Consider the following 23,947-nt stretch of genomic DNA (forward strand, 5'->3'; position numbering starts at 1 on the left):
CCCATTTCCAGTTCATCTTGGCTAACCAGCTCCTCCTCAAGAGCACGGGACCATTCCTCGGGACAATCCAGAGTTGCAGCCAGTTCTCCGATCCATTGTGTGTGACCAACAAATTTGCACTGCCTAGTACTGGGATGATCTCTCTGGTGTACGTCCGTAACTGCATGTCAATGCATTCCAGTTTGGGCCTGTTAGCTTTGAGTGGCCATAGTTTTTCAAATTATTGGGCACTCATAAGTGACTGGCTGGCTCCTGTGTCCAGCTCCATGCATACCGGGATGCCATTTAATAGAACTTTCATCATCATAGGTGGTGTTTTGGTATACGAGCTGTGGACGTCTGCCATATGAGCCCGCTGGACTTCAGCGTCCATAGCTTTGCCCCAAGCATCACCCTGCCTTGCAGACCACTCGTCTGGTTCCTCTGCCTCGTAAACTAGCCTCGCTATGGTCTTTCTGCACATTCTGGCCAGATGTCCACTGAAGTTACATTTTCTGCAGATAAATTGCTAAAATCTGCAGGTTCTCGCAGCATGTTTGCCACCGCACCTCCAGCATGAGCTGAGATTGTTGTGAACAAAGGAACTGTTAACAGGCATTCCTCTCTGATTTTCTCTTTGATTACTCCTGAGCACTCTGTTGCTGAGTGTCAATGGTCCCATCCCAGGACGCATTGTCCCTTGTGTTGGCATGAATTGCCGATCTCCCTGCCATTGTCTCTGTTGCTGGCCCACCCTGGCGCCTGTTGCTGCCTGAGTGGTGTTGAATTGCCCTTGCCTGCCTGCGGGGTTCTGAATCTCATTTACAATGTTAACTCCCTGGTCCATCGCCACGTTGGAATCAGGACTGCGTGCGTAAATTATCTTGGTCTCCTCTTCCCCTGCCATGAAGGTCTGAGCTAGCAACGTTGCCCTTTCCAAAGTCAAGTCCTTGGTCTCAATAAGCTTCCTGAAAATCCCGGCATGACCAATGCCCTCAATGAAGAAATCCTTTAACATCTCCGCCCTGCAGGCGTCAGTGAACTTACAGAGGCTGGCCAAATGCCAAAGGTCCGCAACAAAGTCCGATATGCTTTGTCCCTCCCGACGCCAGTGTGTGTAGAACCGGTGCCGGGCAATGTGTATACTTTTCGCCGGTTTGAATTGCTCACCGATCAGAGTGTTGAGCTCTTCAAAGAAGTCCGCCGGCTTCTCAGGTGCGAGCAGGTCTTTCATCAGCGCATACGTCTTGGATCCACAGCTGGTCAGTAGATGCGCCCTCCGCTTGCCAGCCGCTTCCTCTCCCAGCCAGTCTTTCGTGACAAAGCTCTGCTGGAGCCTCTCAACGAAATCGTCCCAGTCCTCACCAACACAGTACTGTTCCTCTGTGCTACTGGTGGCCATCCTCGTGGGTCGTTGATTCCCGTTTCTCATCGCCAAATGTGGTGTCCTTACACCTTACTATAGAATCACACAAGGCATGTACTGCAGACAAGGTCACTACGTGACCTGAACCTTTATTCCCAGGACCAAGAAGTGCTGACCCTGCGTGGGACCTCCCTTTATATACCTGGATGACCAGGTGAGGAGTGTCTCCCACAAGTTCACCCCCTGTGGTCAAGGTGTGCATTACTCAGGTGTATATAGTGTACAGTGTTGTTACATAAGGGTTACAGTTATGTGAAGGTTACAAACATGACAACTTGGGTGCCAGCGACCATAATTCAGTCAGATTCAAGTTGATTATGGATAAGGACAAGAATAGGCCTGGAATAAGAGTCCCGAATTAGGGAAAAGCTAATTTTGCTAAGTTAAGGAGTGATTTGGCCATAGTGGACTGGAAACAGTTACTTGTGGGTAAATCAGTGTCGGAACAGTGGGAGGCATTCAAGGAGGAGATCCGGAAGGCGCAGGTCAAACATGTGCCCTTAAAGAAAAGGGTTGGGAATAATAATTCTAGAGCCCCCTGGATGTCTAGGGACTTACAGGGGAGGATAAAGTAAAAAAAGGGCCGCTTATGTCATATACCAATGGTTAAATACTATAGAATCTTTAGCGGAATATAGAAAGTTAAAAGGCAAAATTAAAAAGGATATTAGGAATGCTAAGAGAGAGCACAAGAAATTCTTGGCTAGTAAAATTAAAGAAAACCTAAGATGTTCTATAAATATATTAAGAGTAAGAGGGTAACTAAAGAAAGGGTAGGGTCTGTTACAGACCATGACGGTAATCTTTGTGTGGAGACGGAAAATGTTGGTAAGGTTCTTAATGAATACTTCGCATCTGTTTTCACATAGGAAAAGGGCAATGCAGATACTGCTATCGAGGAGATATTCTGCATGAAATGAATATAGTGAGAGAGGAAGTATTAAGGGGTTTAGCAGCTTTGAAAGCAGATAAGTCCCCAGGCCTGGATGAAATGCATCCCAAGCTGTTGAGCGAAGTAAAAGTGGAAATAGCAGAGGCCTTGACCCACATTTTCCAGTCCTCTTTGGATCTGGGCATGGTGCCGGAGGATTGGAGGACTGCTAATGTAGTACACTTGTTTAAGAAGGGAGAAAGGGATAGGCCGAGTAATTACATGCCTGTCAGCCTAACCTCAGTGGTGGGAAAATTATTGGAAAAATCCTGAAAGACAGGATAAATCTACATTTGGAAAGGCAAGGATTAATTAGGGACAGTCAGCATGGATTTGTTAAGGGAAGATCACGTTTGAGTAACCTGATTGAATTTTTTGAGGAGGTAACTAAGAGGGCCGATGAGGGTAGTGTGTACGATATAGTGCATATGGACTTTAGCAAAGCTTTTGATAAGGTCCCACATGGCATACTGGTCAAGAAGGTTAAAGCCCACAGGATCCAGGGCAAAGTGGCAAGTTGGATCCAAAATTGGTTTGGAGGTAGGAAGCAAAGGGTAATGGTTGATGGATGTTTTTGTGACTGGAAGGATGTTTCCAGTGGGGTTCTGCAGGGCTCAGTACTGGGTCCCTTGCTTTTTGTAGTATATATCAACGATTTAGATTTAAATAAAGGGAGTATGATTTAGAAGTTTGCAGGTGACATTAAAATTGGCTGTGTGGTTGATAATGAAGAAGAAAGTCATAGGCTGCAGGAGGATATCAATCTACTGGTCAGGTGAGCAGAGCAGTGGCAAATGGAATTTAATTCAGAGAAGTGTGACGTGATACACTTTGGGAGGGCTAATAAGGAAAGGGTAGGCCACTTAATAGTGTAGATGAACAAAGGGACCTTGGAGTGCTTGTCCACAGATCCCTGAAAGTAGCAGGCCAGGTGGATAAGGTGGTTAAGAAGGCATACAGAATGCTTGCCTTTATTGGCTGAGGCATAGAATATAAGAGCAGGGAGGTTATGCTTAAATTGTATAATACTTTGGTTAGGCCACAGCTGGAGTACTGCGTGCAGTTCTTGTCGCTATATCATAGGAAGGACGTGATTGCACTCGAGAGGGTACAGACGAGATTTACCAGGATGCTGCCTGGAATGGAGAATCTTAGCTATGAGGACAGATTGGATAAGCTGGGTTTGTTCTCATTGGAACAGAGGAGGTTGAGAGGAGACTTCATTGAGGTGTACAAAATATTGAGGGGCCTGGACATAGTGGATAGTAAAGGCCTATTTCCATTTGTGGAGGTGTCAGTTATGAGGGGGCATAGTTTTAAGGTGGGTAGTGGAAGGTTTAGAAGGGTTTGAGGGGAGGCTTTTTTACACAGAGGTTTGTCGGGATCTGGAACTCGCTGCCTGGAAGAGTGGTGGATGTAGAAACCCTCACCACTTTTAAGAAACCCTCACCACTTTTAAAGTGCCGTAACCTGCAGGGTTCCTGACCTAGAGCTGGTAATTGGCAAGCGTCAGCATGCTATGACTGTGGGAGGATACCTGAGCCAAGCCTGATCCACACAGGCGCACTTGCAGCATAGGTCACTGATTAGCAATTAGGTTCAAGAATCCAAGCTAGTTTCTCCCTTTGGAGACCAAGCCCACTTAGGCCAAATGTAGTGCCCTTACTGTCATAGCAGCTACAATCAGATAACTGAACTTTAATCTTGGAGCTTCTGTACTCCTCTGCTACAGGCTAATTTTATCAAGTTAACCGTGCGGTTAGATGTTATTCCCCATTTAAAAAATCTGGAGTACAGTTCCACAGGCACTAGTCACACCTTGCCCAAATGGCCATTATTCCTGTCTGAGCTTTGACTGTGAGTGTTGGAAAGTTATTCCAATGTGTAGGGTATCGTAGCCAAGTCTGATCCGAACCCAATTACCATACGTGCACAAACTTTCTACAGGGTCTCTAGATAATGATCAAGAACGGAAACTCTGGCCCATTTTCCCCTTCCTGTCGGGCTATTTGTCCAACATCCAGTTCTGGATGAGTAGCAATTTCCTCCAGTTAAACACTGAAACCATAATCTACGGCCTCTGCCACAAACTCCGTACTCTTGCCATCAATTCCATCCCCTCCTTTACCATTGTCTCAGCTTCTCTATTCTATTTGACCTCAAACTGAGTTTCCCACCCCACATCCACTCCATCACAAAGGCCTCCTACTTCCAGCTCCGTAACATCCCTACTTCAGCCCACCTGCTGCTGAAACCCTCATCTATGCCTTTGTCTCCCCCAGACTCAACTATTAGCAGGTTGACAGTGGCGGAAGTACTGTGACAGGTGGAGGGCTAGTCTAGAGGGAGTTGATAGTTGTAGAGGGAGCTAGGGGAGAGTTTCTCCCATGGACAGATGGTGAGAATAGGGAGATTGGAGGAGGGTAGCGTGATGTAAGTGACAAAGAAGACGAGGAAGCGGTTAGAAATAGCCTCTGATGAAATGTCATCGACTTGAAACATTAACTCTGTTTCTCTCTCCACTGATGCTCCCTGACCTGCTGTGTATTTCCAGCAGAAGGGAGGTTGAAAGCCACTGTATTTCTGTTCCTGGTTGGGAAACATTTCTCTGTCTGTATCTTTCAGTGCGGTTAATAAAGTTATTAAACAAAATTGTTGTTGTGAGCTTGATTTTCTGGTGTCCAAAACCATAAGACGCTATCTTTAGAGTTGACAGAAGTGAGAAGTCAAGTGCTCCTACCCTCTTGGCATCATTGGTCTTGTGAGGGATGGGCGGCTGGGAACTCTTGCTATTGGCTCAAATTCAATTAGTTACAATGGTGCAGATGAAGGTTTGGATTTATAGTCAACCAATAGATCACATCTGGGATTAATACATTCAGGGAATGTATTGAGACGGATTTCTTCCTAGCAACATTCATTTGACACGTGAAGACTGAGCTCATTAATTGTAACTTGAGATACAGCGATTCCCACCTGAGCTTGCTTGTTTGTAAATATTGAAATTTTAAAAATTACTTGCCTGTGAGCATATTTTCTTGCTGTCCTTAATCAATCTTACAAAACTAAGTTGCCCAGTTAACATACCCTCTTAAACACTTTCAACATTTTGTAAATTGCTGCAGTGAATACAGTTTTGCTTATTCTTATTGTCTCATCCATGGTATCATCCTAGTGAATTTATGTAGCGCCTCTTCCATGACTTTAACTTTTCTATAATGGGATACATATATCTGAAACAAAAAAGAAAGACTTACATTTATAGAGCACCTTTCACGACCATCGGACGTTTCAAAGCGCTTTACAGCCAATGAAGTATTTTTGGAGTGCAGTCACTGTTGTAATGTGGGAAACACAGCAGAATTTGCGCACAGCGAGCTCCCACAAACAGCAATGTGATAATGACCAGATAATCTCTTTTTGTTATGTTGACTTCGGGATAAATATTCGGAGTAACTATTTGTACTAATTGCTTCTGCGCATGCGCCCTCCCAACGCCCCTCCCCCCCCCCCCACACCCCGCCACCAGTGAAATTTGTACTAACGATTTTCTGCTCATGCATCCTCCCGAACCGGAAGTGTGGCCCCAAAGACATTAGTTCCCAAGCCGCCGAGCCACAAGCCTCCAACGGGCCCCGGCGGGGGCGGTGGGGGTGAGAGAGAGCGAGCCTTGTGGGTGGGGGGGGGGGGGGAGGGGAAGAGAGAGCCTTGGGGGGGGGGGGTGAGAGAGAGAGAGAGAGAGAGAGACACGGGTGGTGTGAGAGAGAGAGAAAGCCTTCGAGGGGGAGAGAGAGTCTTGGGGAATGGGGGAGAAAGAGAGAGAGAGAGACATGGGTGGTGGGGAGAGAGAGAGAGACATGGGTGGTGGGGTGAGAGAGAGAGAGAGAGTTGGGGTGGAGAGAGAGAGAGAGCCTTGGGAGAGGATGGGGAGAGAGAGAGCCTTGGGGGGAAGAGAGAGAGACACGGGTGGGGGGGGGTGGGGAGAGAGAGCCTTGCGGGGGGTGGGGAGAGAGACATGGGTGGGGGGGAGAAGAGAGACACAGGGGGTGGGGGGATCGGAGGGGAGAGAGGGAACTTAGAGAAGTCGGATCACGTTCTTCCAACCCCCTTTACCCCAACACCCGATTTCTCAGAAAGCTCGGTGCGTGTGATATAAGGGACATCATTGGAGTGGATGAAATCCAGAAGTCACGACACTGTCACTATTCACTTCATACCCAATAAACCTGCACACAATGCCCCATCAATGGCGGGGACGGGGGTGGTAAGGGACTTGTGCTGGGATAAGGCACTCTGGCTGGGGGAGGGTGCACTTGCACTGGGGTAAGGGACTTTGGCTGGGGAATGTGTTCGACATGTGTCCTCTCTGACTTCTGAAGTCAAAATGGATCATGTTACAATGTGTAAAGTTAGGCTGGGCAGTTCCATTTACACATTCCAGAGAATCTTCAGGGTGTGGCTTATCCTCCAAGGGGACCAATCTGCAATAGGTCATGTGATAATGGAGAGCCAATCAGAGAAATAGCTGTCATTCAGTTAGTACCAATAGTTGCATCAATATTGACCAGGACACTGGGGATAACTCCCCTGGTCTTCTTTGAAATAGTGGCATTCGAAATATATTCACTTGAAAGAGCAGACGGGGCCTCGATATAACGTTTCATCCGAAAGACGGCATCTCCAACATTGTAGCACTCCCTCAGCACTGCACTAGAGTGTCAGCCTAGATTTTTCATGCTCAAGTCTTTGGAGTGGGACTTGAATCCACAACCTTCTGACTTAGAGGCGAGATTGCTGCCCACTGAGCCACAGCTGACATAAATCTGCACATGTTTCTCCAGCCGTGCTCCAAACAATGACTTGAACAGATTCATCGTCGGCCCCTTGCTTTTGTATTCAGTGCTGTTATATAACCTTGCTTTTAAAGAACAGTGCATTCGTTTTTTTCTATTCCTATCCTCTATTAAGAATTTTACTATTTTGGGTCTGCAATGACTGAAATTGTCACTTAAAAAAAAATAGATATATGAGATACACATAAAAGATGCATGATGAGTATAATACACTATAACCTTTTCCCAATGCCATTTTACAGTTGTAGTAATAGGCATAAAAACAGAAAATGTTGGAAATACTCAGCAGGTCAGACAGCATCTGTGGAGAGAGAAACAGAGTTAACGTTTCAGGTCAGAACTGGAAAATGTAACAGGTTTTAAGCAAATGCAGAGGCCGGGAAAGGTAGGAGGATTGGGAAGAACAAAAGGGAAAGTCTGTGATAGGGTGGAAGGCAGGAGAGATTAAAAGACAAAAGGGATGATGGTGCAAGACAAAAGGAGATGGTAATGGGACAAGTTAAGAAACAAAAGATGGTTCTAGAGAAGGTCTAAATGGGAATAGCCGAATCATCAGCACAGCAGCCATTCAAAAAAATGGGGCAGAGATTATGATCAAAAGTTGTTGAACTCAATGTTGAGCTCAGAAGGTTGTAAAGTTTCTAATCGAAAGATGAGGTACTGTTCCTCGAGCTTACGTTGAGCTTCATTGGAACAGTGTAGGAGACCAAGGACAGAGAGATCAGAGTGGGAGTGGGATGAAATAATAATCGGCAACTACGTATAAATAACAGTATTCATATATGGTGTTGAATATGGGTCCTACTTTGATACACATGCATAAGTTTAATCTAGATATGTTTATTACTGTTAATATTATATATAGTTTCTCTAAATGTGATGTATATAAATTAATCTTCAAACTCTCTATATGTAACTTATTCATACCGCACAATGTCACTGTATATAAGTAAATATTTAGTACAACAGTTTAGGACTGCTGGCAGAGTTTATGTTATGATATTTACACAATATATTAGAAGTTGCAAAAATGAAAATGGATCAATATTAATCTGCTATTTAAGCAACTGCAGTGTGAATTTATACATGTATTGATTCTTATTATCCAATTGACAGTCTGTACTTCTGTAAATGTGCTGACATTTTGACTTAAACTATAACAATACTTTTCCCCAGTGGCCCAGTGAAGTGTTAAATAATGGGTTCAGTCCCTGGTCTATGAACACTTGACTGATCTGAGACAGGCTATCAGTATGGGTGATATAATTGACCCCAGCACTCCTGGACTCAGTAGAGGGAAAAATCAACCTACTTCTGATAAATACTTAGTGAAACATGTCTGGTAAACAGTGGGTGAGAACAGGATTGCTCTGCTAGCTGAGCTAACATATGAAGAGCACCGATTTGGACAAGGTAGCAGAGAGGTGCCAGTCCCTGCCATGCTGTGACCCTCAGGAAAAGAGGAGAGAACAACAGTGGAAACGCTTGGGGGCAAACTGCAGAAGCAAACAGAAGCTGTAAAGATACAGGAGTCTTTGATTTGCCAGGGAGAGTGTGGAGGAGTGGAACTCTCAGCTGCTCACGGAGATGGATGCACATCCCATCCCAAATTGTAGAGCTAGAGAGACAGGGTCATTCACATAATCCGGTGAGCAGCCTGTACTTGTAAAGGTACTACGGGGCCCCTCTCCCGACAGCAGCCAGGAATATCAAAGTACAATAAAACTTCAAACCCAGAGCTATAGGGTCAAACATTCTTTGCTAGGGACTCTGGTTTTAATTTTTAGCTTTCAGTCAAATGTTTAGCTTCAGCCTTGGCTCAATGGTAGCACTCTCGTCTGAGTCAGAAGGTAACGGGTTCAAACCCCACTCCACAAACATGAGCACATAATCTAGGCTGACACTTCAGCGCAGTATCTGAGGATGTTGATGGTGCTATCTTTCAGATGAGATGTTAAGCCAAGGCCCTGTCTGCCTTTGAAGGTGGATGTAAAAGATCCTACGGCACTATCCAGATGTCCTGAACAATATTTATCTCTCAACCAGTATCACTAAAGCAGATTATCCCATTATTTATCACATTAATGTTTGTGAAGCCTTGCTACCATTGAGCCAAGGCTGAAACTAAACATTTGACTGAAAGCTAAAAATTAAAACCAGAGTCCCAAGCAAAGAATGTTTGACCCTATAGCTCTGGGTTTGAAGTTTTATTGTACTTCGATATTCCTGGCTGCTGTCGGGAGAGGGGCCCCGTAGTACCTACACTACGTTACAGTTTCCTACACTACCAGAGTGACTACACTTCAACAATACTTCATTGGCTGTGAGGCACTTTGGGACGTGCTGAGGATATGAAAGACATTATACAAATATGTTTGTTCTTTCTTTCACATAACGTCATTTGATTGGGTTTTAATTATCATAATATATCATAAGAACATAAGGGAACATAAGAAATAGGAACAGGAGTAGGCCATTTGGCCCCTCGAGCCTGCTCCGCCATTCAATAAGATCGTGGCTGATCTGATCATGGACTCAGCTCCACTTCCCTGCCCCCTCCCCATAAACCTTGACTCCCTTATCGTTCAAAAATCTGTCTATCTCCACCTTAAATATATTCAATGACTCAGCCTCCACAGCTCTCTGGGGCAGAGAATTCCACAGATTTACAACACTCTGAGAGAAGAAATTCCTCCTCATCTCAGTTCTAAATGGGTGACCCTTTATTCTAAAACTATGTCCCCTAGTTCTAGATTCTCCCACGGGAGGAAACATCCTCTCTGCATCTACCTTGTTGTGCCCCCTCAGTATCTTGTATGTTTCAATAAGATCACCTCTCATTCTTCTAAACTCCATTGAGTATAGGCCCAACCTGCTCAACCTTTCTTCATAAGTCAACCCCTTCATCTCAGGAATCAACCTAGTGAACCTTCTCTGAACTGCCTCCAATGCAAATATATCCCTCCTTAAATATGGAGACCAAAACTGTACGCCGTACTCTAGCTGTGTCCTCATCAATACCCTGTACAGTTGTAGCAGGACTTCCCTGCTTTTATACTCTATCTCCTGATTACTTGCTGTACCTGCATACTAACTGTAATGTATGAATAAAGAGTCTGACCAGATATTGTGAGCTCAAAGTAAAGTGTGACCTTAGTCTTTTATTTCAGGTCTCCAGAGTGCATCCCCAGCCTGTGAGGTCTCCTTAAGTACAGGTGCTCCCAAGGGATTGTGGGATCACTTGGGACTCCAGGGGACGAGCCCTCTGGTGGTTACACAAGGTATTTACAGGTTTACATATATAACAATACTCTCCTCCAAAGTCAACAGTGTAACTATTTCCAAGGTGAGTCGATCTGGGGCCCTTCTTTCCCTGGTTGATCGTTTCGGTGCAAATGCTGGTTTTGGTCAGTCATTTGTTGGGCCCTCGCTGGGCTGCTGTGCAGCTGGCCTTGCTGGACTTCCTGGTGTGGTGAGTCCTGCTGAGCTGCTGCGGGTGATGGGTTCTGCTTTATGGTCAACTGCTGTGTCGGTTGCCACTGGTGTGTATGTTGGGGGGTCAAAAAGGTAGAATCTAATGTGAGTTGCTCTGGATAGTCCGTGAATCTGAGTTTGGTTTGGTCCAAGTATTTCCTGTAGATGAGTCCATTTGAAAGATTGACCCGAAACACCCTACTCCCCTCTTTGGCCACAACAGTGCTGGGAAGCCACTTGGGACCTTGGTCCATAGTTCAACACAAATACAGGATCATTAATTTCAATTTCGTGTGACACATTAGCGCTATCATGATATGTACTTTGTTGAAGCCTCCTGCTCTCTACCTGTTCATGTAGATCAGGGTGGACTAACGAGAGCCTGGTCTTAAGTGCCCTTTTCATGAGCAGTTCAGCGGGTGGAATCCCAGTGAGCGAGTGCGGTCTTGTGCGGTAACTAAGCAGGACTCGGGATAGGCGAGTCTGCAGTGAGCCTTCAGTTACCCTCTTCAAGCTCTGCTTGATTGTTTGCACTGCTCTCTCTGCCTGACCATTGGATGCTGGTTTGAACGGGGCAGATGTAACATGTTTGATCCCATTGCAGGTCATGAACTGTTTGAACTCGACACTGGTGAAACACGGCCCGTTGTCGCTCACATTGACATCAGGCAGGCCGTGCGTGGCAAACGTGGTCCGCAGGCTTTCAGCGGTGGCAGCAGACGTGCTTGCCGACATTATCTCATATTCAATCCATTTGGAGTATGCATTTACAACCGCTAGAAACATTTTACCCAAGAATGGGTCTGCATAGTCGACATGGACCCTAGACCATGGTTTGGAGGGCCAAGACCATAAACTTAGTGGCGCCTCCTTGGGTGCATTGCTTAACTGTGAACATGTGTTACGTTTGTGCACGCAGGACTCTAAGCCCGCATCGATACTGGGCCACCACACGTGGGATCTGGCTATCGCTTTCATCATTACACTGCCTGGGGGGTACTGTGGAGATCACTAATGAAAGTGTCCCTGCACTTTTTGGGTACCACTACCCGATTACCCCACAGAAGGCAGTCTGTCTGCCATAGACATTTCATCTTTGCGCCACTGGCATGGCTTTATCTCTTCCTGCATTTCTAATGGGACACTGGACCAGCTCCCATGAAGCACACAGTTTTTTTACTAAGGACAGTAAGGGGTCCTGGCTCATCTAGGTTCTAATCTGTTGGGCGGTAACGGGTGATTGCTCACTCTCGAATGCTTCCATTACCATGACTAAATCTGCGGGCTGTGCCATTTCCACCCCCGTGGTGGGCAATGGCAGCCTACTGAGAGCATCGGCACAGTTTTCTGTGCCTGGCCTGTGGCGGATGGCGTAGTTGTATGCGGACAACGTGAGTGCCCATCTCTGGATGCAGGCCAATGCATTCGTATTTATCCCCTTGCTTTCGGAAAAGAAGGATATCTGTGGCTTATGGTCAGCTTCCAATTCAAATTTGAGCCCAAACAGATATTGATGCATTTTCTTTACCCCATAAACACACGCTAACACTTCTTTTTCAGTCATGCTGTAGGCTCTCTCAGCCTTAGAAAGACTTCTGGATGCATAAGCAACCGGTTGCAGTTTCCCAGATTCATTAGCTTGTTGCAATACACACCCGACCCCATACGACGACGCATCACATGCTAGTACGCTTACATGGATCATACAACACAAGCAATTTGTTCGAGCATAACAGTTTTCTAGCTTTTACAAAGGCATTTTCTTGGCTTTTACCCCATACCCATTCGTCTCCTTTACGCAGTAAGGCGCGCAGTTGTTCTAGCAGTGTGCTGAGACCTGGTAAGAAGTTGCCAAAGTAGTTCAGGAGTCCTAGAAACGACCGCAACTCCATTACGTTCTGTGGCCTCGGTGCGTTCTCGATTGCCTCCGTCTTCGAATCGGTGGGCCTGATGTCGTCCGCCGCGATTCTTCTCCCTAGGAACTCCACTTCAGGCGCCAGGCAAACGCACTTCGAGCGTTTTAGCCTGAGCCCCACGCGGTTGAGCCAACTAAGAACCTCCTCCAGGTTCTGCAGATGCTCGACGGTGTCCTGACCTGTCACCAAGATGTTGTCCTGGAAGACCACAGTGCTCGAAACCGTCTTCAGTAAGCTTTCCATGTTTCTATGGAATATCGCCGCGGCTGATCGAATCCCAAACGGGCATCTTTTGTAAATGAAGAGACCTTTGTGCGTATTGATGCAGGTGAGACCCTTCGATGATTTCTCCAGCTCCTGCGTCATGTAGGCCGAGGTCAAGTCCAACTTCGTGAACGTCTTTCCTCCCACCAGCGTCGCAAAAAGGTTGTCTGCCTTTGGTAGTGGGTATTGATCCTGCAGTGAGAAACGATTGATAGTTACTTTGTAATCACCACAGATTCTGACGGTGCCGTCTCCCTTGAGGACTGGAACAATCGGACTGGCCCACTCGTTGAATTCGATCGGCGAAATGATGCCCTCTCGTTGCAGCCGGTCCAGCTCGATCTCCACCCTTTCTCTCATCATGTACAGTACTGCTCTCGCCTTGTGATGGACGGGTTGTGCCCCCAGAATTAGGAGGATCTGCACTTTTACTCCTTGGAACTTCCTGATGCCTGGTTCGAACACCGAGGGGAACTTGTTTAAGAACTGGGCACACGAAGTGTCGTCGACAGACGAGAGTGCTCGGACGTCGTCCCAGTTCCAGCGTATCTTTCCCAGCCAGCTCCTGCATAGCAGCGTGGGACCATCACCCAGTACTACCCAGAGTGGTAACTTGTGCACCGTTCCATCGTAGGAGACCTTTACAGTAGCACTGACGATTACGGGAATCAGATCTTTTGTGTAAGTTCTCAGTTTAGTGCGAATAGGAGTCAGGACTGGCCTTGAGGCCTTGCTGCACCACAATTTGTCGAAAGTCTTTTTGCTCATAATGGACTGGCTCGCACCCATGTCCAGCTTCATTGACACCGGGAGTCCATTTAATTCAACCTTCAGTATTATCGGGGGACACTTTGTGGTAAATGTGTGCCCCCCATATACCTCTGTCTCTTCGGTCTGAGGCTCTGGTTCATCGTGATCCGCTGTGGATCTGTCCTCCTCTGCAACATGGTGGTTTGCAGGATTAGCAGGGTTTGCAGCTCGCCTGCACATACATTGGAGATGTCCAATTGTTCCGCAGCCCTTGCAAACGTACCCTTTGAAGCGGCATGAATGGAAATGATGATCACACCCGCAGCACCAACAAGGTGTTAATGGCCTAGCATTCATCACCCTTGATGGTGGACTTTGAGACATCTGCGGACGTACAGCTGCAGGCATGTGAGGCCTGCCCTGTATGCTGCGATTCAAAAACATTACTTTGTTCACAGTACTTGTAACAGCACTAATGTGCTGAGAGGTTTGCTTGGTATTGTCACTGGTGGCAATGAACGACTGGGCTATTGCTATGGCCTTACTCAAGGTTGGGATCTCTGCAGTCAAAAGTTTGCGAAGTATCACTTCCTGGCCAATGCCAAGTACAAAGAAGTCCCTGAGCATGTGCTCCAAATGTCCTTCAAATTCGCAATGTCCTGCAAGGCGTCTCAGCTCGGCAACATAGCTCGCCACTTCCTGGCCTTCAGACCTTTTGCACGTGTAGAACCGGTACCTCACCATCAGAACGCTTCTCTTCGGGTTCAGATGCTCCCGGACCAGTGTGCACAAATCATCGTACGGTTTTTCTGTGGGTTTCGCTGGAGCGAGCAGATTTTTCATGAGGCCATTCGTTGGTGCCCCGCAAACGGTGAGGAGAATCACACTTCGTTTGGCAGCATTCACTTCTCCTTCCAGCTTGTTGGCCACGAAGTATTGGTCGAGTCGCTCCTTGAAGGTTTCCCAATCATCTCCCTCCGCAAATTTCTCCAGGATGCCCACTGTTCTCTGCATCGTTGGGTTCGTCATCTGTATCTCATTGCCAGTTGTAGTGTATGAATAAAGAGTCTGACCAGGTACTGTGAGCTCAAAGTAAAGTGTGACCATAATCTTTTATTGCAGGTCTCCAGAGTGCCTCTCCAACCTGTGAGGCCTCCTTAAGTACCTGAGCTCCCAAGGGATTGTGGGATCCCTTGGGACTCCAGAAGATGAGCCCTCTGGTGGCTACACAAAGTATTTACAGGTTTACATATATAACACTAACCTTTTGTGTTTCATGCACAAGGACCCCCAGGTCCCTCTGCATTGCAGCGTTTTGTAATCTCTCTCCATTTAAATAATAATTTGCTTTTTTAATTTTCCTGTCAAAGTGGATAATAAATGTTACTGATCCTTATAATTTGCTGCTGCAAACATTCCTTTGGAAATTCTATCCTGCCCTTAAATTTTGCTCTCCTTAATAACTAACAAGTGCTGCTAAGTATGGGCAATTTGATAATCAATTTACATGTCTCACTAATAACATAGAATCGTAGAAATTTACGGCACAAAAGGAGGCCATTCGGCCTATTGTACATTTTATTTAAATTAAAAATCTAGATTCAGGGCAAGGCTCATAATGGAAGACTTGAATGAGTTTGAGTCGAGTAGGAGAGAAGACAAGGTAAATCACGAAGCAATAGTTAACCTGTAGGTTGGAAGAGGAAGGGAAGGTGAGAAAGAGGCAAGAAATTCCAGTGTTGAATGAGTTACATTAGGGAATGAGTGAGTTCAACATAGCGGCAATGCAGGGAAAGAAAGAAAGAAAGACTTGGACGTCTCAAAGCGCTTTACAGCCAATGAAGTACTTTTGGTGTGTAGTCACTGTTGTAATGCAGGAGTGTAGGATGGCATATTTAGAGCATAAAAGGAATGAGAGAGTATTGCAAGGAACAATAATAACACCAGTGTTGATAAAACAGAGAGTAAAGAAAGGTGAAGAAAAGATACGAGCAACAATTTAAAGTTCCTTTACCCTAAAAAAAATTCTCAATTTGTTTCAAGGAAACGTGAGGTAAAATGAACGCTGAACCACGATGGAAAATATTAGGAAGACTGATTGAAAGCAAGGTTTAAGAGAAGGGTTGTGAGAATGTTGTTAAAGCTGAAGAAGGTGAGGGGTTCAGGGTTGGAATTCCAAAGAGTAGGACTGAGAAAGCTGATGACACAATGTTCCTTCAGTGGTCCTCTATAGGCTTTTGTTGAAAAATTAAACTTGGATGTTGTGAAGGACCTTTTCGTCATTCGTCTCCATCCCAAGATTTTTTTTTACATGCTTTCCTTCACAAAGGAAGATGTGCTTTGAATTTCTGTCGTGGATAAACAATTACTGGATAGAATGAGAAAGATGCATTGATCATCTGACATATGAAGAATGTCTATACCACCACACCGGAGACGATCTCAGTTCTAATGTTATAGGCATCCTGTGCCAGTCTCTAACCCAATATTCATGGGGAGGGAATGGTGGCGCGTGTTTGCGACCAGGAAACCTGGAACTGCTGGGAACGCATTTAACAGCAGGACCTAGGAACATAGGAACAGGAATAGGCCATTTAGCCCCTCGAGCCTGTTTCGCCATTCAATGAGATCATAGCTGATCTGTGACCTAACTCCATATACCTGCCGTTGCCCCATATCCCTTAATAACAAAAATCTATCGCTCTCAGATTTAAAATTAACAATTGATCTAGCATCAGTTGCCATTTGCAGAAGAGAGTTCCAAATTTCTATCACCTTTTGTGTGTGTAGAAGTGTTCCCTAATTTCACTCCTGAAAAGTCTGGCTCTCATTTTTAGGCCACGCCCCCCCTAGTCCTAAATTCCCCAACAAACAGAAATAATGTATCTGTATCTACCCTATCTGCAACGATTAATATCCTGAAAACTTAGATCAAATTGCAACTTAACATTTTAAATTAAAGGGAATACAGCCCTAATTTGTGTATTCGCTCCTCATAATTTAACCCTTGCAGTCCGGGTATCATTCCTTATTATCCTTTTTTAACTCTGTTTCCCGCTCGACAGTCGGCTAGATTGAGGCTGATCGGCTGCTGGGCGGGAAAGCCTACGGTAGAAGGCCGTAGCCGGGTACCCTTGGGGATGGTCCCTGGCAATCGTAAAAGATCGAGCATTGTGGGGAGGTGCGGGCTCAGAGCATAGCAGGGTGGGAAAGTTCTGAGCATAGTTGTGGGTTAGGAGGCTGGGGGGTGGGTGGCTGAAGATTGTGGCAGAGGCTTTGCTTAGGGGGGGCCTCCTATTCCTACTCCTCATGGCCCACAAACAGTGCTGGAAAAGCAGCTACCTGTTGGATCCAGCAGCTCCTGCCTCACTTTAGCTGCTGGGCTTCCCGAGCCCCGGAAAATACAGCCCGGAGCTGTTAAATTCAAGTGGCTCCCAAAATATCAGGAACGGAGCCTCATTTAAATATTAAAATCACTGACCCACCTCTCCAGAGCAGGTAACTCAGACACCCACAAACCCGCCAGGGTTAAACTGGAAGTAGGCGCATCTGCAGCAGGTTGGTGTTGAATTTCTTATATTTACCGATTTAATCACCACCCCCCCACTCTGGCCTTCTTCCACCTGTCGTGGGGGTGGGGGCAAGGTTAAATTACCCCCTAGGGATCTGTACCTGTCCAATAAGTTTACATTCCTGAAGCACTGAAGGGGGAAGGTTAGCTAATAATTATTATCTAAAGCAAGCAATAAAATCTTGGCATTTTGCTTGAAATGCCAAGAGTTCATCAGCCTTTAGATGCAATCCACTTTCATTTTGCCATCTTCAAAAACACTGCCTCAGAATTGTGCAATTGCTGTAAATGTATTATATTCGGATTGGGTGTCGCTGTGCATCAATGTATCTACAAGCACTTTTACTTCATGGATTGGATCAGGGCGGATCATCTCTGTACATCACTCGTCCATTATTTTTATTCTGATCAAGCTGTTGGCTGTTTGTAAAATGGAGGCCAATTTTTCTGTGCATGCAAAGAGTTTACCCTTACATAGCAAAAACCGTCAGATTATGGAACCTCAGTGTAAATTGTTTCCAAAATGCAAATGTAATTATTCTGTCTGTTAAATGAAAAGAATGATAATTCAATTTAGTCTACAATGGAAAGTAACCATCTTTTAAATCATTTTCTGGTGCTTTCTCATATATTGAATTTATTCCGTGCAGAATATAAAAGGTTTATGGAGGTCAATCCAGCTTCCAATTAAGAGGGATTAAATCCATTTTCACAGAGGGTAAAATGCAGCTATTGGAGACTGTGAATAGAACTAGCTGATCTCATATGGCATTGCTCTGGGCACTCTGGAAACTGGAGCATGGTTGCGATGTTTACTGTTATGATGGTGATTATCTCTGTCAGGAAGTAGTTTAAATAGGGGCATTCTGAGATCAATTAGCAACTATTCATTATGGATAGCTTTTATAGATAGGCAACTGGTTGTAAATTCCTGGCTCCTAATCTTGGGGAGAGACTGGTGCCTAAAAACGAAGACCTAAAGGTCCACTCTGACAGACAGCTGTAGGTGCCCATTCCGCCCACCATATTGGTAAAGGCTCCTCCATAGGTGCCGAGGGCCTGTAACTGGAGTTAGCCCCTATGCATTGCAAAATTCGCTTGGGCCTGAATGTCGTGGTCAGTTTCTTCAGCAGGTTGGCAGCAAAGCCAGCTGTCCCCAACAGCTGCCACTGAAAACGGAAGTTTGAACTTTTTTTAAACTAATCTTATTGTGGAGTCGGGAGGAGCAGACGTACTCCTCCTGGCCCAACATTAAATCCGCTGCCATTGCTGGCCATCGCTAGCCTAGCCCATCCCCCCTCCTGCTTGCCTTCCCCCCCGGACTCTCCCAATGACCTTGGCTGGTGTCCAAGCTGGCCAATTTTGTTTCCCCCCGACCCCTCCCCGGGGACTGACGAACTGTCTTTGATGCCGTGACTGGCACCCGTAGCTCGCCAGTAATAAAGTAAATGAGGCCAGCAGATCTATTTGTGGTGGTTCTGCCGCTGTCTCATTAGGCATCTGGGATCGTGTCCTAATTTGGTCTCAAATCACTATCTAGGCCCAGATCTTCAAGGTCATAAATACCAGAGGAAAATTATTGGCTTTACTTCTTATTTTTGACATTTAGAAGTGTAATGTTTGGAGTACAATGGACGCACACGAGATGTGAAACTTTTATACATACTGTGAAGCTCCCATGACATTGAATATGGTAAGTCAGATAATAGGCTGTTTTAAAAAGACCATGCAATGCAAAATATATTATTCTGGAAAATTAAAGCTGTGTTCTTTAAGAGCACAATGTTTAATTGCTGTTAAGAAAACAATGTGTGAAGTCAGAGTCTATTTTTGCTTCAGGCTTTCAAGTCATACCCTGAGCTTTCTTTCTCTCTTTTTTAAACTTATGAATGCGAAGGTCACCTGGATGTTATAGACATTCTGGCTTCTGTGTCAAATAACTACTGTTGTTTTTTAAGTAAGATCCCTAAAAGCAATTAGAGACTGCAGACATTGTGACTCCTGTTTTGAATGTCTGCCTTTGTTTGTTTGTACATATTTTTTCAGATATTTGGGCGAGACACTTGAAGTTTGATGCTAAAGTATGACAGATAGCAAAGGGGAAGCGTGATGGGCAGAAAATGCATGCTAGATGTACTATCGTATATGTGATATATAGACAATGCGAGAATCTAGACACTTGTATCCAAAGGTGATGTCTGATGGTGACTTGTGAAGTTCTCATCAAGTATAATTTTTATTAATGTAGGTAAAGTGCAACAATTGGTCAAAAGCAATTTCTAGCAATTTGACATTACCCAGATAACAGTACGAAATATCACAAGATAGACATAAAAATCTCAAAACCCAAATGGTCACGTACCTTTGAAAGTAGAGCCTGTAGCCAATCATTTGAGCGAAGATTGAAATGGAATTGATGGTTAAAGTAACATTTTCATTTAATAAGCACTGAGGTTTTTATCAGTTCCACGTTTTAGTTTGTGATATTTGTGAAAGAACTATGCGTGTCCTTTTTACACAGTGGAGCAAATAATCTGGTATTTTGGACAATTTTTAAATGACGTGATTCAGTCAGTGCCCAGACCATTGATAAGGCAGAATGGATTTCTGGGAGATTTCCTATTTAATCCTAAATATACAAGAGTGCATCTGAACATGTGACATAGTAAATTAATTGTAAAAAAGTAAAAAAACAACCATGAAGAGTCAGGTGGAGAAACCAGTTTGGATTTCCGTACTCTATGTTCATGGGGAAAAAGAACAAAGAAAGAATCCAAGACAAGAATAAAAAATATGTTCAAATGTAATTCAAGAAAAATCACATTCACATGTCTGGATCAATAAATACAAAATTACTGTTTGGCTCTATCTACATACATATGTTTAGTGCTTTCCATTATACTTCAGATGGCACACTCTAAAATATCAAAACAATGTAAAACTTGCAATTGACTGAATCCAGATATCAAATGCTATAAAAGGGACTTCACAACTAAGGCCTACAATAATATATACTGTGTAGCTGTGGCTCCATGGGCAGCACTTTCACATGAGTCGGAAGGTACTGGGTTCAAGTCCCACGCCAGAGACCTGAGCACAAAAATCTAGGCTGACACTGAGGGAGTGTTGCACTGTTGGAGGTGCTATCTTTCGGATGAGTCGTTAAACCTGCTCTCTCAGGTGGATGTAAAAAAATCCTATAGCACTATTTTGAAGAAGAGGAGGGGAGTTATCCCTCAACCAACATCCCGAAAACAGATTATCTGGTCATTATCACATTGCTGTTAGTGGGACCTTGCTGTGAGAAAATTGGCTGCCGCATTTCATACATTACAACAATGGCTACACTACAAAAAGTACTTCATTGGCTCTAAAGTGCTTTGGGACATCCAGTGGTCATAACAGGTGCTATATAAATGCAAGTCTTTCTTTCTTTTTAATATTTGGGCTAATTGTGTTCCTAACAGAGATGAGGCTGCACACAGGGAGGTTAAAGTAACAGTGACCTCAGTCTTTAATAAGACACTCCAGAGTGAGGAGCAGGCCTTAGGGGCCGGCTTATATACAGCGCTCCCAAGGAATGGTGGGATCCCTTGGGACTTCAGAGGATGAGCTCCCTGGTGGCGGAACATGGGAGTGCATGCTTTACAGATACACAAGATCACTCCCCCTGCCAAAGTCAACGTGAAAGCTATTGACAAGGTGAGGCAGTCAGGAGCCTTTCTTTCCCTGGTGGACCGCCTCGGTACAAATGTCTGTTCTGGTGTGTTGGCTGTGCCCTCGCTGGGCTGGCGTGTTGTTGGCCCTGCAGGGCTGCTGGGTGAGCCTGGCCTTGCTGGGCTGTTGGGCATGATGGGTTCGATTTCCTGGTCCGGCGTGGTGTCGTTGATCCTTTGGGTGTGTGTTGTGGGCTTGAAAAAGGTGGTGTCTGCTGTGGGTTGTTCAGGGCAGTCTGTGAACCGCAGCCTCGTTTGGTCCAGGTGCTTTCTGCAAATTTGTCCATTGTCTAGTTTGACTACAAACACCCTACTCCCTTCTTTAGCTATTACTGTGCACGCAATCCACTTGGGACCATGTCCATAGTTTAGCACATACACAAGGTCATTCAGATCAATTTCCCGTGACACAGTGGCGCGACCATCGTTTCCATTTTGTTGCTGCCGCCTGGTCTCTAGCTGATCATGCAGGTTGGGGTGAACCAGTGAGAGTCTGGTTTTAAGTGTCCTTTGCATGAGTAGCTCAGCCGGGGGCACCCCTGTGAGCGAGTGGGGTCTTGTGCGGTAGCTGAGCAGTACTCGGGACAGGCAGGTTTGGAGTGAGCCTTCTGTGACTCGTTTAAGGCTCTGTTTGATTGTTTGTACTGCCCGCTCTGCCTGCCCATTGGAGGCTGGTTTAAACGGGGCCGAGGTGACATGTATGATCCCATTGTGGTTCATGAATTCTTTAAATGCGGCACTGGTGAAACATTGCCCGTTGTCACTGACCAGTATGTCAGGCAGGCCGCGGGTGGCAAACATGGCCCTCAGGCTTTCAATGGTGGCGGTGGCGGTGCTTCCCGACATTATTTCACATTCAATCCATTTTGAAAAAGCCTCCACCACCACCAGGAACATTTTACTGAGAAACGGGCCCACATAGTCGACATGGATCCTCGACCATGGTCTGGAGGGCCAGGACCACAAACTTAGTGGCGCCTCTCTGGGCGTGTTGCTCAACTGAGCACACACGCTGCATTGCCGTACACAGGACTCTAAGTCAGAGTCGATACCGGGCCACCACACGTGGAATCTGGCTATTGCTTTCATCATTACTCTACCCGGGTGTGTGCTGTGGAGATCCGAGATGAACGTCTCCCTGCCCTTTTATGGTAGCACTACGCGGTTACCCCACAACAGGCAGTCTGCCTGAATGGACAGCTCGTCCTTTCACCACTGGAAGGGCTTGATTGGCTCTTGCATTTCAACGGGGATGCTGGCCCAGCTCCCATGCAATGCACAGTTTTTTTTACTAGAGACAGCAGAGGATCTTGGCTGGTCCAAGTCCTAATCTGGCGGGCCGTGACAGGTGATTTATCATTTTCAAACGCTTCCATGACCATCAACAAGTCTGCGGGCTGCGCCACCATCACCAAGTTTGCAGGCTGCGCCATTTCCACCCCCGTGGTGGGCAATGGTAGGCGACTGAGAGCATCCGTACAGTTCTCGGTGCCTGGCCTGTGGCGGATGGTATAGTTATACGCTAATAGCGCGAGTGCCCACCTTTGTATGCGGGCTGAGGCACTAGTATTTATCCCCTTGTTTTCAGCAAACAGGGATGTGAGGGGCTTGCGATCGGTTTCCAGCTCAAATTTGAGGCCTAAAAGGTGCTGATGCATTTTCTTTACCCCGAACACACACGCTAATGCTTCTTTCACAATCATGCTGTATGCATTCTCGGCCTTAGACAAGCTCCTGGAAGCATAGGCTACAGGTTGTAACTTCCCCGCAATGTTAGCTTGTTGTAATACACACCCGACTCCGTATGACGACACGTCACATGCTAGCACAAGTCTTTTACATGGGTTATACAATACAAGCAGCTTGTTGGAGCATAAAATGTTTCTGGCTTTCTCAAATGCAATTACTTGTTTTTTTTCCCATACCCAGTTCTCACCTATGCTCAATAACTCGTGTAGGGGCTCTAAAAGGGTGTTTAACCCCGGTAGGAAGTTACCAAAATAGTTGAGGAGTCCCAGGAACGAACGCAGCTCCGTGACATTCTGTGGCCTGGGCGCATTCCTGATAGCCTCTGTCTTGGCGTCTGTGGGCTGAATGCCGTCAGCCGCATCTTTCTCCCCAAAAACTCCACTTCTGTTGCCGTGAAGATGCATTTCGACCTCTTCAGCCGCAGCCCTACACAATCCAGTCGCTGGAGGACCTCCTCCAGCTTTTGTAGATGCTCGGCAATGTCCCGACCCATGATCAATATGTCGTCCTGAAAGACCACCGTGCATGGTACCGACTTGAGTAGGCTCTCCATGTTTCACTGGAAGATCGCTGCAGCCGACCGAATTCCAAACGGGCATCTGTTGTAGATGAAGAGTCCCTTGTGCGTGTTGATGCAGGTGAGGCCCTTCGAAGACTCCTCCAGCTCCTGCGTCATGTTGGCCGAAGTCAGGTCGAGCTTGGTGAACATCTTGCCTCCTGCCAGCGTCACAAATAGATCGTCTGCCTTAGGTAGCGGGTATTGGTCCTGTAACGAGAAACGATTAATAGTTACTTTATAATCACCTGACCGTGCCATCACTTTTGAGTACTCGAACAATCGGGATGATGTTGCAAGGAAAAAGGGGATGGTAATGGAACAAGTAAAGAAATAAAAATGAGTCTAGAGGAGCAGTAAATGGCAACAGTAGGATCATTACCAATAGCTGCTGTCCTAAAAAATGGGGGCAATAATTATGATCTGAAATTGTTGAATGCAATGTTGGGGCCGGAGGCTGTAAAGTGTCTAATTGAAAGATGAGGTACAGTTACCCGAGCTTCCACTGAGCTTCATTAGAACAGTGTAGGAGGACAAGGACAGACAGGTCAGAGTGGGAGCGGGCTAGAGAATTAAAGTGGAACCAATCGGAAGTCTAGGGTTACCCTTGCAGACTGAATGGAGGTGTTCAGCAAAGTGATCACCCAATCTGCATTTGGTCTCCCCAGTGTAGAGGAGACCGCATTATAAGCAGCGAATACAGTACACTAAATTGAAAGAAGTACAAGTAAATCGCTGTTTCATCTGGAAGAAGTGTTTGGG

The sequence above is a fragment of the Pristiophorus japonicus genome, chromosome 8 (assembly GCF_044704955.1).
Source record: "Pristiophorus japonicus isolate sPriJap1 chromosome 8, sPriJap1.hap1, whole genome shotgun sequence".
Classification (NCBI taxonomy): Eukaryota; Metazoa; Chordata; class Chondrichthyes; family Pristiophoridae; genus Pristiophorus; species Pristiophorus japonicus.